The sequence below is a fragment of the Dipodomys spectabilis genome, unplaced genomic scaffold (assembly GCF_019054845.1).
Source record: "Dipodomys spectabilis isolate Male_0828 unplaced genomic scaffold, ASM1905484v1 ptg000006l, whole genome shotgun sequence".
Lineage (NCBI taxonomy): Eukaryota > Metazoa > Chordata > Mammalia > Rodentia > Heteromyidae > Dipodomys > Dipodomys spectabilis.
This window is the reverse complement of record NW_024870683.1, coordinates 19,931,047-19,943,589: the sequence shown is the minus strand read 5'-3', so window position 1 is coordinate 19,943,589 and position 12,543 is coordinate 19,931,047. Positions and strand designations below refer to the sequence as shown.

At 40.1% G+C, this 12,543-nt stretch overlaps 1 protein-coding gene across 9 annotated transcripts in view; it reads left to right on the top strand.

Moving 5' to 3' along the window:
* Lpar1 (lysophosphatidic acid receptor 1) overlaps positions 1-12,543 on the top strand; it is a 282,752-nt gene that overhangs the window by 210,293 nt on the left and 59,916 nt on the right. The window lies entirely within an intron of this gene.

The following is a 12,543-nucleotide window of genomic DNA, read 5'->3' as shown; positions in this document are numbered from 1 at the left end:
AAATATCCCACTGCTGCCTCAGCATCTTCTGGTAACTAGTATTTCCTCTTCTAGGAAATTGGAAGACAAAATTGATTCTAGAAACCTTTGAACAGTTTCTAGGAAGTACTTTTGCTGTCTGGGATGTCTCTGTTCACATTGTTGTACAACCTGCTCTCTGGAGTATTCACTGGACTCTGTGGGGCTCAGCAGGCTGTGTGGTACAATAGGAACAGACTTTGGAGTCATTAGGCTTCAGTTGACAGCCCTGTACCTTGGACTGTTGAACAAAGAGTCTGAGTCATGGTCCCCTCTCTCATTGTCAATTTCCTTTCCCTCATTTGGTCTTCGCATGTTTTTTGTGGATTAAATGACAGAACACATGAAAAGCATGCAGAAGGAACTCGAGTGTAAGTGTAGTTTACTCCCATTTCATCTTCCTTGATCTTTACTCTTCAAGAGGAGGATCTTTCAGTTTTGATAATCAAACTGTATAACTATAATAAAGAGCCATGTTGATTGGAATTTCCTTTTTTTTTGGTATAGAATGTTACTCCATGTTTTTTATTCAGTATAACTTTGCGAGACGCTAAAATTTTGTCAGCCAGATGCGTGAGGGCAGCTCATGGCTGTAATCCTAGCAAATCAGGAAGCTGAGTTCTCGAAATCAAGGTCAAAGCCAGCCTAGAAAGGAAAGTTCATGAGACACTTACCTCCAATTAACTGCCAAAAATCTGGATAGGGAACTGTGGCTTAAGTGGTAGAGCACCAGCCTTGAGTGAAAAAAACTGAGGGACAGAGTCCAGGCCCTAAGCCTCAATACTGAGGCTTGAACTTGAGGTCTTTCACTAGCTAGGCATGTTCTCTTCCACTTGAGCCACAATTCTAGTCCTTGTTATGGGGTTGTTATTTTTGAGATAGGGCCAGCCCTGGACAGCAATCCTCCCATGTTGCTGGGACAACAAGATGTGTACTATCACACCCAGTTTTCCTGTTTCCCAATTGTGTTTTCTTTGTAGATTTGAATGATAGGCATATACCCCTGTACCCAGCCGTTTGTTGAGGTGGAGTCTAGCCAACTTTTATTGCCTGAGCTGGCCTTGAACCATAATCCCTCAGTCTCTGCTGTCTATATAGTTAGGACTATATGCTTGAGACTTGGTACTCACCTTGCTTTTCTTTTTTCATTTAAGAAGGAATAAAGAAAATGAGGGAGAAAAGAGGAGAGGACATTTTTACTTTATTTCCTATGGGTGCTTTTCCTCCAAACCCCTCAAAAAATTAAAAGGCCTGAGGATCTGGCTTTGGTGTATCTGTAATCTTAGCTATTTTGGAGACTGAGATCTGGAGGATTTCTGTTTGAAGTCTTTGAGACTTTGATCTCCAGTTAACTTGCAAAATGTTGGACCAGGGACCTTGTTTAACTGGTGGGGTTCTAGCTATGATGGGAAAAAGCTGAGTGAGAGCTCAGGTCCCAGAATCACAACCAAAAATCAATAAAACAACCTGAAGATTTTGTCACATGGATAAAATGCATGCTGCTCTTCAATGCTTTTAGTATTATTTCCAGAATATTTAGTGTTTCCTCTATCATGTGTATTTCTCCTTTTGCCAGAAGGATCATTGCCTATTCAATACTTCATTTACTTTGGCTGTTTGGTTACTAGTAACCTCAGTGGGGTTTTTTGGTACCTGAGAAACTTGGAGAATCACTGAAGAGACTTAGTGCATGTCATCCGAGGTCACCATGTCAGAGTCCAATGCAGCTGTTCCTAGTGGCCACTATGTGAGCCTTTTGTAGAGTAAGCGAGGCCTTGGTGCTCGGTTCTGGACAAGACATGTCCTCATCCCACTGTCCCTGTCCTTTGTCAGCATTTCCAACAGCATCAACCTACCTGCTCATTACCCCTCTGACACAAGCAACTGTTAGCAGGCAAACAATATAAACACGTGAGAATAAGTCACTTAGTTAAAACATTTAACAATGCCTGAGGTAGAGAGGAGTCAATATAAGCACTTGGCAATGTGTACTCTTATAAATTTTCTTTATCCTTTCTCCCTCCCCCCTCTGGCCTCCCCCCCCTCCCCCGCCAGCCTTTTCACTTTCTTATTTGTTTGTTTGTTTATACTTCTGTTTTCACTCCTGAGTGAAAACTTGTTCTTGCTAAGCAGTCACCATCCCTTTAACCTGTTTGCTTTAGTTAGTTACTAGATAGGATTTCAGCTTTTGGGGCTGGATGCTGGATCCCCTCACCTACAGCCTTCACCATGGCTGGATTATATCCACCTTAGCTGGCCTTGACCGGCAGCCTTCCTCATCTCTAACTCCTGAGTATCTGTGATCCTGAGTATCTGTGTAAACTTTTTATGGTAAAATGACTGTATCTATTAAAATTGTTCATCTTTGCACATGTTCTGTTTCCTTCTCGGTGTCTATGTTAAAAAAACATGTGCTCATCTGAGACCAGGGTGGAATAAATATATAAAGATATTCATTGAGGCATTGGTTACAGGCCAAACAGTAAGAAGTTTCTCAGTATCCTGTAGTGGAAGACTTAATAAGTTCAGAAGTATATGGTTTATATTCAATAACATATCAGTAAAAAAAAATTTGAGCATATCAACATAGAGCTATATTGCCCTAAAATACCCCCTTTTTTCCCCCTAGAACTGAAGCTTCAATTCAGGGCCTTATTTTTGTTTTCCGCTCAAAGCTGACACTCTAGCACATGAGCCATAGCTCTACTTCTACCTTTTCAGTAGTTAATTGGAGATGAGAATCTCAAAGACATTCCTGTCTGGGCTGCCTTCAAACTGTGATCCTCAAACCCAACCTTCTGAGTAGTTAGGATTATAGGTGTGAGTCACTAGTGTTAGGCTTACCTTAAGATATTTTATGAAGGTGCCTGGCTTGCCTTATGAGATTTTATGAAGGGGAAAGAAAACAAGATACAAAATAATTATTATAAGAAGATATCATTAAAATGATTAAAACAAAATTGTATGATTTTAGGTACATCAATGGAAATGTACAGTGGAAATTCTAGTACATACATTATCAGGATGATGATTCTTGGACTTGGACTTGGACTTAGGAAGATGAGCAGTCTCTCCAAAGCTTAATCCTACCCAACAAAAGCTCATTCATCTGTCTTTATTTTATTTTATTTTTTTGGTTGGCTGTGGGGCTTGAACTCTGGGCCTGGGTGCTGTCCCTGCGCTCTTCAGCTCAAAGCAAGTGCTCTACCGCTTGAGTCACAGTGCCACTTCCGGTTTTCTAGCAGTTTATTGGAGATAAGAGTCTCATGAACTTTCCTATCCAAGCTGGCTTTGAACCATGATCCTCAGATCTCAGCCTCCTGAGTAGCTAGGATTACAAGAGTGAGCCACCAGCACACAGATTCATTTGTCTTTAACTTCTTTCATGAACTTAAACTTAATTGCAAATGTTCTCCTTGAGCCTCATTAATGAAAAGCAAAAAGGGTCAAGAAACACTGGAACACTGGAGTCTTCTAGTCAGAGTGGTTGAGCTAAAAGCTTGGCTCCAGCATTTATTAGCTGAGCCTGAGGGCAAGATAGTCATACCTTCCAAATGAACAGAGCAATAATGAATCCAGTCACAGGGTTGTTTTAATGATGGCATGACAAAATAGGTATAAAACTTAGAATCATGTCTGACAGACATTGCCCATTTGTATTTGTAAGCCTTATTATTGTTCAGCAAGTGCCATAGCAGGTCTGGGATTACAAGAATAAATGAGATAAATAGGCCTTTGTCTGGAACTCAAAAAATTAAACCCCCCAACAACAAATCCTCAAAGAAACAACTGCCCAATAAATAAGTGGGCGAAAGACTTAAAGAGAAACTTCCCTGAAGAAGAAAGAAGGATGGCCAATAGATACATGAAGAAATGTTCAACATCCCTAGCCATAAAAGAAATGCAAATCAAAACAACATTGAGATATCACCTCACCCCAGTTAGAACGGCAAAAATCAAGAACTCTAACAACAACAGATGCTGGGGGGGATGTGGACAGAAAGGAACCTTACTTCATTGTTGGTGAGAATGTAAACTTGTTCAACCACTTTGGAAAGCAGTATGGAGGTTCCTCAAAAGACTTCACATAGAACTCCCCTATGACCCAGCAATCCCACTTTTGGGCATTTACCCAAATGTTTACAAACAAGACCACACTAAAGCTACCAGCACAACTATGTTTATTGCAGCATTATTTTCCATAGCTAAGATCTGGAACCAACCCAGATGCCCCTCAGTAGATGAATGGATCAAGAAAATGTGGTATCTATACACAATGGAATTCTATGCCTCCATCAGAAAGAATGACATTGCCCCATTTGTTAGGAAATGGAAAGGCTTGGAAAAAATTATATTAAGTGAAGTAAGCCAGGCCCAAAGAAACATAGGTCCCATGGTTTCCCTTATTTGCAATATCTAGTATATGTATGAGTCAAGCGGAAAAGGTCAGATAATGTGATGTCAGGAAAATAAACCCTTAGATATGTATTTTAATGTTTTTTTCTTTCATGCATGTGTTTCTAATGCATTTATAAGATTATCTCTTTGTTGCTTTGTATGTCCCTCCCCCACACTATAACCCCTGCTTTCACTATATTTGATGTCAGTATAACTTGTGGAGGAGATGGGGAAAAACCAGTTGTTTAAGGATACAGGTGGACCTGTTGCAACAATGAGAAGTACAAGTTGTCATGTCCAAAACGAGCTTTACAATGTCGGTGCAGGGGGGGGGGGTAAGGGGGGGAAGGAGAAGGATTGGGATTGGGGGGGAGGGGGGAGGCTGGGAAGGGATGTGAAGGGTAAACCAAAGGAGGAGGCTGCAATGCTTGGTAAGAAATGTACGCATTATCCTGCCCATGTAATTGTAACCCCTCTGTACAGTATGCTCACAAATAAAATAAAATTAAATTAAAAAAATAGGCCTTTGTCCTGCTATTGCTCAGAAATATAGTGAGAGATATCCAGATAGAGAAACAACAAAATTATAATACTTTATTACAAATATTATGACACATATGAATGGATATTCTGCCTGTCAAATAGAGCATCCATCAGACATTTGAGGGTCAGAGAAGCTTCTTGAAAGAAGATCAGCAGACCGGCAGCCAATGGATGAGTAGGAGTTATTTTTGGCATGGAAGAAGTAAGACGCATAAGTGTCTAATGCTCCAAGATGAGAGAGAGAACAGAGGTTAGAATTTAGTTCAAGATATTCTCAGTACTATGATGTGAGGCTGTCACCATTGATGTCCCTAGTGCCATTTCTACTAGCTCACAAGAGCTGATAGTTGAATTTTCAAGAACTTCATGATTTGATTGACTTCATGCTGTAGCCACTGTGGAGTATTTACACTACCAGATTTTGTAGGGCATTGTAAGCCATGTCAGGGAATTTAAAATTAACCTTCAGAAGTTGTGCAGTTTAATGATTGTCTAGGCTTTTGAGTCTTAGGTCTAGGTTCATGCCCTGACTTTTGACCATTCTATTGAGCAGTCTCTTATTGTCAATCATGATAACTGAGTCTCACTGTTCTGATTATTTATATGGAACAGTGTTACTTTCAAATGGGAAACTAAGGCTGCTCTACAGGAATCAGCCATAAATTGGGGTATTGGGGTCACAAGGTGAGGTGATTGTTTTTTCAGGAGGGATGAAGACCATCTTGATCACATGGTTACAGGCTCCTCCAGTTGGTAATGGGCCTCCTGATTAGCTGTTCCAATGTAATTTGTACAGTCAAATTTTAGTTCACAGCTTACTTGCTCTTGCTTCCAGAGCTATGCATTGATATCTTCTCTCCTACTGGTTGTATTCTCTAGGTTTGGAGAAGGTTAAAGTTATTTAAATGTAACATCATCTTAGTCAAAGACTAATGAACAATTCACTACATCAGCTTAGTCTGGTATTGTCTGGCACATCCACCTGCATTCTTTTAAAGTGAATTCAGGGGCCTGAGTAAAGATAAACTCCCATCCAGTGTGAAAGGCCTGAAAATCCTTTTACAAGGCACAAACAACGGATTTTTTTTAAAAAGGCTTTTGGTTTTGTTTGTTTGTCTATTCATTCAATAACAAGGAACATTTTTCTAGTTAAGGCTGCCTAATACTAGCTCTAAACTAATTAATATGAGCAAATAGCCTGTGATTGTTTCAAACAATAATAGGGAGAAAGCTTTCATTGTCACTCCAACTGGGATGGCTGTTTAGTTAATGAAAGATAGGTCTTGTACTTTGAAGTGGAACAAGTTTTGATTCTCTGTTTTACTCCTGCTGGGACTGTAAGATGGTTTTTGTTTTCTCAAAGAGAAAGAGAGAGAGAAAGAAAGAGAAAGAGAGAGAGAAAGAAAGAGAAAGAGAGAGAGAGAGAGAGTGCATACCCAGTTTCCACAAAGCTAGATGATCCCAAGATGGAGACTAGCAGGCACAGGATATTTCTGTTTGTAGTTGATTGATAGTCTTGCTTTTCCAATGCTGATAATGAGCTTCCTATCCAAAAGCTCACAAGGATGCACTGGCAGATTGGAAAGGAACCTGCTCATCATTGGTTTAAGTTTATGTGTGGATATTGAGAAGGTAGGGTGAGGATGGCATAGGAAATAATAATAAAAAATCCTGATATTCTTAAAATAGTTCTTTTTCTGTTTCTAGGACTCTTATTAAGCAATCCCTTATGAAGGTTTGATCAGATTACTGTGGATAGAATTTGAATTGAAGTTTTTATTTTTAATGGAGTCATTAGTTTAAAAACTGAGTATGTTATTTGGCTTCTCTCAAACCCAAGATTGATACTAGAGACCAGAATAGATTTTGAGAACTTACAAGGTATTTAGCTTCCATCCCTATGAGTCCAGTGAGGGAAGGAAGCTTTCCATTTTGCTTTACCAGCTATTTCTTTCTGTCTCCCATGTGCTAAATGACCATTTTGGTTTTTAAGCCAAGGACTGAAAGGTATTTTGATCCTTGTAAGTGATGCTATCATTAAAGCTGTGAATTTATGTAGATTTTCAGAGACTTAACAGATGGCTCAGTCTCTGAAGTAAGAAATCATGGATATCTTCTTGATAGTACTTTCTCTTAGATTGAAGTGTGAGTATTTAATTGCAGCATGAAATATTATTCATAACAGTATGAAGTTCCCAGTGTTACACAAGATAGAGTCTTCACTATGTCAGATCTTGCCTGACATGCAGTTGAGAGTACACAGTCTGAGTGCATTTTGGTTCAAATCTAAAATACTATTCACAATAGTTAGGCAGTCTTTCAATAGAGGTATTTCTCTGCTTAATATTTTAGCTTAATATTTAGCTGTAGACTTAAAATAATATGCATAGTACACCAGTGTAAATGGAAAAAAAAAAAGGGTCTGCCAACTGCTTTCTACTGTAGTATGACCCTTAAATCAAGCCCAGGCCTACGTTAGTTCTTTCCATTTTACCCATAATTATTCAGGGAGTTTTCTTACAGGGAGAAAATGGTTTCTGCTGCATATGGTCTGTGTATATGCTGTGCATATGTGTTATGCTAGAAGACTCATCAGATGAAAGCCAAGTTAGATAAACATTCTACAGAAAGCTCCAGTGTGCTGCCAGGAATAAATGCATGTGGAGATAAACACTGAGATTTTTTTACTTATTCCGTCTCTTAAAACCTGTTTCTATTAGACATTTGTTCTCCGATTGCCATTTAAATTCATTTATGCTCCTTTTGTGTTTATAAGTACTGATAAATTTTGAGAGGATATCTTATTTTGGAATCTGAGAGCACATTTTGTATTTACTTTTCATAAGATAAATTGTACAGGGGCACTTAGGGTAAACCACAGATAATACCTTCCATATTTGTTTATTTTTCTTTTTAATATATCTTTTTTTTCTTTGTCAGACTTGGAGCTTGAACTCAGGGCCTGGGCATTGTCCCTGAGCCTCTTTGTGCTCAAGACCAACACTCTACCACTTGAGCCATAGCACCACTTCCAGTTTTTAAGTGGTTAACTGGAGATAAGAGTCTCACAGAAACTTTTCTGCCTAAGCTGGCTTTGAACCACTATCCTCTGTATTCAACCTCCTGAGTAGCTAGCATTACAGGCATGAACCACCAGTGCTCAGTTGTCTAATCTATCTTCAATGATTAGGAGCTCCTCTTTTTGTTGTTGTTGTTGTTGGTTGGGCTTTAACTGGGCCTGGACGCTGTCCCTGAGCTCTTCAGCTCAAGGTGAGCGCTCTGCCACAGCACCACTTCTGGTTTTCTGATGGTTTATTGGAGATAAGAGTCTCACAGACTTTCCTCAGATCTCAGCCTCCTGAATAGCTAGGATTATTGGCGAGAGCCACCAGTGCCTGGCCAGGAGCTCCTCTTTTATCTCTCAATGGGTGTATGGCTTTCTCTTTGTACCACAATGGTATAGGTTTGTCTATTCTTCTATGAGATCTCTGATTTCTTGTCTTTGAACTCTGTAATAGATTTTCCATAAACAAACTTAAGGTGGGAAAATGACCTGCAGTTTCTTCTATAATCACAAAGTCTAGGGGATAGCTGTTTTTTGTTTTTGTTTTTGAGATCTGTACATTGTTCTCATAAGACTGTTGTTAAGAGAGGGAGAGTGCAGTCAAGAATCCAGTGAACATCCTACAGAATTAAGAAGGCTGAGGAAAAGGGTGAGTAGGAGAAGAATAGATGTGCATATTAAAAGGGGTGACATTGATATATTGTATTCATAAGCTATTTTGTTAAATGGCAACCCCTTTGTACAACTACTTAAACATAGTAATAATAAAAAATTAAGAAAAAAAATCAACCTGGCCCAGGTGCTGATGGCTCACATCTGTAATCCTAGCCACTAATGAGGCTGAGATCTAAGGATTGTAGTTCAAAGCCAGGCCAGGCAGGAAACTCTTTGAGGCTCTTATATCCAATTTACTACTAAAAAAGCAGAAGTAGAAGTGTGACTCAAGTGGTAGAGCACCAACCTTGAGTAAGAAAACTGAGGAAGAGTGCCCGAGCACTAAATTCAAGCCTCAGTAACAAAACACACACCCAAACACACAAAAAACAATTAGCCTGACTTGCTGTGTGATGTGGCTACCATTTGGTAATGCATAGTGTCACTTAAACACGTTCCTTAAATTAAATTTCTTCTGGTTACAACTGATTGTTCTAGAGGAACTCAGGGTGAGAAAGATATGAAAGCATGTTAATGCTAGCTCCTCAGTGTCCATCAGAAATGATCATGGAGTAGATTACTTTCTGGACTAGGCTGACAATGAAGCAGTTTTCAGAGATGCTGGAAGCCTTCAGTAGCAAGAAGTGGGGCCTACAAGAAGAAAAGCAGGGAATGGTTGATGGCATAATTCCAAGGTCAGGATGGCCAGCAAGAGATTTCCAATCATTTGTACTTAGATGAACAGCCACCAGCTAGCATGTGGAGATTCTGAGCCTTAGTTCAAGCCAGGAAGGAAGAGTTGGTCCTCTAGATTCAAGTTTGAACCCCAACTTCCAAGGCTTTGTGTGCTTAACATATCCTTGATTATGGTTGGTGAGGTTACCAAGTAGCCTGGCACAAACACTGGAGGGGAGGACCTGTCGAGTATTAGAGCCCATGATTCAGTGGCACAGGTTCAGAGCTTACCTCTGGTGGACATGTTGGGGTATATGGTGATAACACAGAACCTCCTTCTGGGAGACTTGTCCAGATGGAGCGACTCAGCTGCTGACCAGCCCATTCCATTGTGCCTTTGAAGAATAGCTTGAAGCACAAGGATTCCACTGTGTTTCCACATTGGAATTCAGCCCTATGGCAATGGAGAAAGAGGCTGAAGAAACAGGGTAAATCATGGGGACTCCCATAAGACAAGAGAATTACAGTCTTCAGCCACACCATAGTACTTTGCTCTTTCAAACAATGCATCAGGAATGAACATTTAATCTGAATTTTCCATTGTTTTTCTGTGCCTGTGCTGAGACTCAAACTCAGGGCCTTGTGCTCTTTCTTAGCTTTTTTTTTTACTGTAGGTTGGTGTTCTACCACTTGAGTCACAGTTCCACTTCTGGATATTTTTACTGACTAACTGAAGATAAGAGTCTTATGGATTTGTCTGCCCCAGTCTGGCTTAGAATTGTGATCCATAGATCTCAGCTTCCTGAGTAGTTAAGATTACAGGTGTGAGCCACCAGCACCCAGCTTTGTTTGACTGCAGTTTAGTAAATTAAAAAAAACAGAAACTCATGGTGTAATTTATTTATTTTCCAGTTGATGAATATTTATGCTGCATCTACTAGTTTGGTTTATAAAAAAGTGGAAATGGAAAAATTGCTGTATGACTTCTTGTTGTTTTTGCCAAACCCTATTTCAAAGTTGTGCTGAGTTTTATTTTCACCAGGTGTGGTGTGATTCTCCTTACCAACTCAAACTTGCTGATTGTTGCCTATCTCTGACTCCTTGTTCCTCTGACCCCTTGTCAGAGTGATTTTCTTTCCACATGATTATGGGCCACTAAGGGTTTCTCTTCTGTGAATTTCCTGTTTTCATGTTTGCCCATTTTTCTATTGGACCCTTTGGCTTATCTCTTTTTGATTTGCAAGAAATTTTTGCACATTATTATAAAGAAGATCTTTATGTGTATTGAAAAGCTTTTTTTCGGTATTAACCAGTAACTTTTCTATTCACTCATAAAGTTGTACACTGAAGTTTTAAGTTTTTGAGCAGTTATGATTTGTAAACTTTTTGTGTGTGTGTGCTGGTCCAGGGACTTGAACTCAAGACCTGGATGTTTTCCCTGAGCTCCTTTTTGCTCAAGGCTAGTGCTCTATTACTTGAGCCACAGCTTCACTTCTGGCTTTTTTTGTAGTTCATTGGAGATAAGAATCTCACAGACTTTTCTGCCTGGCTGGCTTTGAACTGCAATCCTTAGATCTCACCTTCCTGAGTAGCTAAGATTATACTCATGAGCCACTGGTGCCCCACTTGATTTGTAAATTTGATGTGATTTCTAAGCCCTTGGGATATGGAATCAGGAAGATTGTGAACATGAAATGAATTCAAGGCTAGCCTGGATAATATCGGAGGACTCCCTATGTGACCTCTCCCTCCCCCAGAAAAAACAACAATTAGAAATGGAGATGGAGAGTGTAACTACGGAACCAATGGAAAGGCAGGGTGAATACAAATAGTCCAGTTTGGGCTAGTTAGTTCATCTGACACTTTCAGGTCTACCCCTGAGGCCAACTGTTCTGCTGCTTTGAGCACATGCTGTCCTTCCTGGGATTTTATTCTTTGGGATGACCAGTTCACGTTCACTGGGGCTCACCTGAGAGACTCCTGTGTAGCTGTCATGTGCAAGCAGTGAGAATATCAGGAATTCACACCTATGGTTTATGTTTGTTTCTTCTCAGAATTGATAGTAGTCCAACTTCATCAGATTACAATCATTTGTGATATACTGGGGGTCAGGATTTCTTGTTTACTTTTCTTTTTGAAGACAGGGTATGTCTATATGGCCCAGGCTGTCCTTGAACTTAAAATATTATTGCTTCAAGCCTTCAGAGGGCTGAGATGACAGAAAAGCACCACCACTCCTGGCTTTATGACTTCTTAAGAATCTTTTAGGGGGCTGGGAAGGTGGCTCAGTGGTAGTGTGCTTGCCTCGCATGCATGAGGCCCTGGGTTCGATTCCTCAGCACCACATAAACAGAAAAAAAGCTGAAGTAGTGTTGTGGCTCAAGTGGTAGAGTGCTATCCTTGAACTGTAGAGCTGAAGGACAGCACCCAGGCTGAGTTCAAGCCCCATGACCCCCCAACCAAAAAAAAAGGCTCTTTTAGTTTATTTCCCAAATTGGACTCTAAGCTGAAAAAGACCTCCTCCTTGGTCCCTGCAGTGCAAATAGAAATGATTACTCTTTTGTATGTGGTCTACTCTTTCACTGATATGGAAGTTGTTGTCAGGATTCCTTGCTTAATGAGTGGGTTTTGGTTCTAAGGCATTGCCTCTGCCAAGGCCAGAACTCATTTTTTTTTCTCAGTGGTATTTAAAACGCAGTCTTCATCTGTTTTTATAATCTCTTGCCAAGATAGCCTCTTAACGTAGTTTACAGTTCTCTTTTAGCACAGTGATGTTTCTAAAAACTATATTGTATTTTACTAGTCATCTTAGTGAATCGGTGGCTTTTACCCTTCCTTTTCTTAGGGACCATTCAAAATTCTTTGAAAATTTTCCAAGTATGACAATGCACATTTTCTCAGCCTGGTAGAAAGGAACTTCAGCAGATTAAATATTTTTATTGACTTAACATTTATTGTTTCCTATAGTTTCTTTTCCTTCCTCTCCTACTGCTCCTGCTCCTGCTCCTGCTGCTCCTCCTCCTCCTTTTCTTCCTCCTCCTCCTCCTCTTCCTCCTCCTCCCCCTCCGCCCCCTTCCTTCTTCTTCTTCTGCTTTTCCCTTGTGCCAGTATGGGGATTTGAACTTGGGGCCTAGCACTCTCACTTGGCTTTTTCTGTTGAGGGCTGGTGCTCTGCCATGAAGGGGCACTGT